Here is a 5323-nt window from a genome sequence, read left to right as displayed (position 1 = left end):
AGAATTAGATGTACAAATAGAAAGATCGATAGCTGTAAAAGTCCCAGTAGGACTGTGGAAATGTGTAACATCCCCAGAATTTAAAACCTCCAATCCCTCATCCTCAATAAAAGAACCGATTAAAACCCCATGAGGATTACTAGCACCTTCATCCCACAATGGTGACGGCCGTTTTAATCTCCCAACAGAAGAAGAGGCGAAGTCAGCTGACGCACCAGGCCGTCAAACTCAACCTTGGAGACAGGAAGCCGAGGAGGAGATATAAACTGCAAATGGTGTACAGTCGTCCCATAAAGACCTTAACAGCAACCACATGAAGGGGAGAGTTGAGTTGCAAAGGGTAAACAGGTATATCCTGACGGACAAGAAGAGCTGTGCCACCGTGGTGGCCCTGGTCAGGGAGTGTTAAAAAAAAGGCACGATAGCCAGGAGGACTAGAATAAGTACTATCACCTATCATAGTCTCTTGTAGAGCTACACAGGCTGGAGAGAACTCCGACAGTAAACCTTGGAGTTCCCCCACGAGGCGCGAAGGCCTCTACAGTTCCACTGTATAAGCTTGAAGATGACTATATGGGTGCAGTGGGCGGGCGAGCCTTTTGAGGCTGCCCGTGACTGACCTGACTAGAAATAATCAAACGACGAGAAGACACCGGGGTTGAGATGTGCCGGGTCGTTGGACCGCAGCCTTTCGGCTTATCGGTGAGTGATGCGAACCATCATCACTTTTACCGGTCCTCGGAGGACGAGGATCAGGCTGGACTGCACTTTCCGATACAGTGGGTCCACGAGGGACGGCTGTGACAATATCATCGGACGTCTCCATGCTAAGACCGTCCTCATCACAAGAAGCCCGATCTGAGACGGAGGGCGTCACAGAAGGCTGGACAGAAACTACTGGAGCTACCATTGCAGAACGGTCCCTGGAGGACTCACGATCACGTACACCGGGAGAAACTTAGACTGTTTAGGCTGAGCTAAATCTATCGACTCCGCAGAGCCGCGGTGCCGTTTGGTCAGGCCCTTCAAAGGCTTAGGCGATACAGGTGGCAAATGGACATCTACTACATGGGTGACTTTGGTCAAGTCCGTATTGTCTCGTCACTTCTAAGAGTTGACTCAACCGAGTCATCGGACAATAGGGCAAACCTATTGGCCAAATGAACAGGACCACCCGCCCCAACAGAGCGAGAGGTAGCAGGAGTTGTCGTCTTCGGACCGGCAGACTCAGCCGAGAAGAGCGGCCAATGAAGCATAGGATGTCGCACCAGTACCGTCCTTCTGGCGGTACAGGAGTTCACGGCGGGCGCTACCTAAGGCTGATGAACTGAGTGTTAGCAAGCTGTAGAATGTCCTGCTCCAGGCGATACCTGGGGCATTGCCTGGAACGTACCTGGTGAGCATCACGGCAATGGAAACAATAAGCTGCACCATTGCAATGCTCCTCTGAATGTGAGTCGAGTGCAGAGCAATTACCACATCGGGAAGCTTCCTTACACGAGCTTTTGCCGTGACCGTACCCATAGCATGAGAAGCACTGAAGAGGGCGAGAAACAAAGCGCCTCACCCTAAGGTTGATAGGACCGATATTAACACGGTCAGGAAGGGTGGAACCAAAAAGGTGAGAAGGACCATGTTGGAGGAGTTCCTCATCTTAGTCACCTTTTGTACTGAGCTAGGGCACATTGCTAGTATTTCCTCTTCTGGGAATTCATAGAGATCTTGACTATAAACACAACCTTTGCTATAGTTAAAGGTGGGATGAGCCTTAACAGTCTCAAACATGCTGTCAGAAGGGCATGGGAGATGTTGCAACATCCTCGCTTGCGTAAGATCTTTTGCTCGCACAAGCACCCCCTTCCCGTACTTCTTCAGATTCCCCTCAGGAATCGTGCCTATTTCTTTGGACAGGTACCGGGAGGCATGGATGAAATTCCCACGCCCATTTCTATAGTACGCCACAAACCAACGTGGAGGCGGGATCTGGCGGACTGCTGGAACTGAATTCTCTAAATAGTTTTCAAAAACATTTGGGATGTAATCCATGTCACTCTCTGAAATATTACGTGACTGGAGAAATTCAGTTTTAAAGCCATGGCCGGCAAGGGGCAGAGATGCTACATTTTCATAAGCCAGACGGGCTTCATCACATGACAGAAAAGTTACATAGCAGTGGTTAGAAGGAAAGTCCTTATCATAAACCAGTCGAATGCGAACAACCGTGCCATACACCTTGAGAAGTGAGTGCAAGGCGTGGTAGGAAAATGATGGATTAACATTTACCATCAAAAGAGTCATATGCAGCAGAAACGCGACCCTCAGAAGAACTCCCAGAACAGGAGACTGCTGCGGGAGGCCCTTGTGGAGGGAATCCTCCTTCCCACTCAGACCTGAAGATGACGTCTCGTGGGCCAGGTCAGCCACCTCACGAGAACCTGAATGTTTTTGTGTTTTCCCATATAAAAAAACAGTAACACAAAAATTGGCTCCAGGGGCAAGGAAACCACCTACTGGGACTACAATGGGAGGAGCGCTGGCTGCCGTGGACGGGGTACCTCGTCCCCATGCGGACCAGTCGTTTTAAAAAAGGCCCCACATGATACGAATGTTTGTCCACGACAGAGCTGAGACCCCTCCCAAAGCATCCCAGCCTGGACACCCAACCATCCAGCACAGGACGGCCCCTACTGGGCGATCCCTCCAGCGGGTGGCTCCACTGGTCCACTGGCAGCCTACGTAGGAACCATTTAGTCTGGCCCCTCACTGGCGACCGTACTAGCATGGGTAGCCCTCTCCCCCTCGAAAGGGCAGAGCAGGGGCCTAAGCCCCCTCTAGCCTAGCTCGCCAGGTCACAGGGGCACGCAAGCCCCCCACCACGACAAGGTGGTTCCCATCTGGGGAGGGAGAGAGAGAGAGAGAGAGAGAGAGAGAGAGAGAGAGAGAGAGAGAGAGAGAGAGAGAGAGAGAGAGATATGAGAACGAATTACGGGAGAGAGAGAGAGAGAGAGAGAGAGAGAGAGAGAGAGAGAGAGAGAGAGAGAGAGAGAGAGAGAGAGAGAGAGAGAGAGAGAGAGAGAGAGAGAATAGAGAGAGAGAGAGAGAGAGAGAGAGAGAGAGAGAGAGAGAGAGAGAGAGAGAGAGAGAGAGAGAGATATGAAAAGAGAGAGAGAGAGAGAGAGAGAGAGAGAGAGAGAGAGAGAGAGAGAGAGAGAGAGAGAGAGGTTGCTACCAGCCCTGCAACCACCACCTCCACCACCGCAACTACTACTATCTCCACCTCTACCACCACAACCGTAGAGCCTATATCCACTGACGTCACCACCACTTCTACTGTCCCTTCTACGTCCACTGACCGGCTCATCACCTTTACCGCTGACGCATCCACAACTCAAACCGCGCCTCTCCAACCACCCGTCCCTGACTCACCACAAACAGTGATTACGGGAACTCCACCCCCCAACCAACCAAACCAAGTCCTCAACAATCACCGCGCTGCTCGGAGACAACAACAAACACATCGTGAGAGAACATCACAAACAAACGCAGCCTCACCACCTAGAACCCAGGCCCCCCCACACCGCAGCGTGCCAGCCGCCCGCCATCCCCTTGCCCACCCTACCTGGCCCCGCGCACGACCCGGACGCAAATTCACCTGTATACACTTCTCGCACCACGGCGAGAACGGGACGCGGCGGGCGACTTCCAGGGCAGACTCGCTTAAACCTAGCACAAGACACGCGCAGCTTCAGACTGATATGTGGCATGACCTGACTCATGAGGTGCACTCATAAGCTTATAGGTCCGTTACTTGAAAATATAGGCTTACTTATTGCCCTCTCTCTCTGTTGGCGGTTACTTGCTTTTCTTGATCTGGAGACGTTTCAGTAATGTTTCAGTGGCCATTGAAAGATACGGCTTCCTTATGAAAAAAAAAAAAAAAAAATATATATATATATATATATATATATATATATATATATATATATATATAATTTACAAGAGTCTTTGAATGTTCTCTCGGCACCTTCTCACTCACGCCTTTACACCACACACGCTGGGCAGAACTAACTATCGCTCACACCGCTTATCACACTCCTGTTAAACCCATACTCAGCACTTTTAAACATCAACACGAGACATACATACATACATACATACATACATACATAGGACATACATATATAGGACATACACACATACAACATAAACATCAACACGAGACATACATACATACATACATACATACATACATACATAGGACATACACACATACATCTCTCTCTCTCTCTCTCTCTCTCTGCTGTGTGTGTGTGTGTGTGTGTGTGTGTGTGTGTGTGTGTGTGTGTGTGTGTGTGTGTGTGTTTCACGTGAGAAGTAAAGTCAGCTGTGAAAAGCACAAGTGCACTACAAAGCATCAGTCCGTTAAATAATTTTTTTATTAGACTCACGCACTCTCTCTCTCTCTCTCTCTCTCTCTCTCTCTCTCTCTCTCTCTGTGTGTGTGTGTGTGTGTGTGTGTGTGTGTGTGTGTGTGTGAGAGAGAGAGAGAGAGAGAGAGAGAGAGAGAGAGAGAGAGAGAGAGAGAGAGAGAGCGCAATAAGTATATTTTTAATTAATTAACACACACACACACACACACACACACACACACACACACACACACAGAGAGAGAGAGAGAGAGAGAGAGAGAGAGAGAGAGAGAGAGAGAGAGAGAGATTCAGAGGAGCGCGTGTCTTGTGCTAGGTTTAAGCGAGTCTGCCCTGGAAGTCGCCCGCCGCGTCCCGTTCTCGCCGTGGTGCGAGAAGTGTATACAGTTGGTGAATTTGCGACCCGGACAGCGAGCCGATCCACCGCCCTCTGCTATCCCAGCGCCTGCCATCCGTCCACCTCACAACTCACGGCAAAACACTAGTCAGCACAGACGTCCAAGCACCTACTGCCGTCACTGCAGGAAGAGAGGTCACGCTACGGAAGACTGTACCAGGAGGACGAGGTGTGAGCATTGCAACCGCCTGGGTCACACACATCGAGTGCCTCACACGCCTCAACGAGGAGTGGCAGGAAAGGTTCTTTGCTTACCTCATAAACGAGCAAAACCGGACGAGAGATCTTGTGTTTCAGTCCCTCCAGAGAATCACCACTCCCACCACAGGAGGTTGGTCCCCCCCTTACGCCCCTTCGGCTCCACCACAGTATTACCGCCACAACAACTGGAGCAATGCCGAAGCGCTGCCGGGACAAGCTCAGTATTCTATCAGCCAATGTTAGGGGTCTGCAGGCTAACATCAGTGACCTGACGCACAGTCACGTGCTGCCTCAAAAC

Source organism: Portunus trituberculatus, chromosome 44, assembly GCF_017591435.1.
Source record: "Portunus trituberculatus isolate SZX2019 chromosome 44, ASM1759143v1, whole genome shotgun sequence".
NCBI lineage: Eukaryota > Metazoa > Arthropoda > Malacostraca > Decapoda > Portunidae > Portunus > Portunus trituberculatus.
This window is presented reverse-complemented; position numbering follows the sequence as displayed.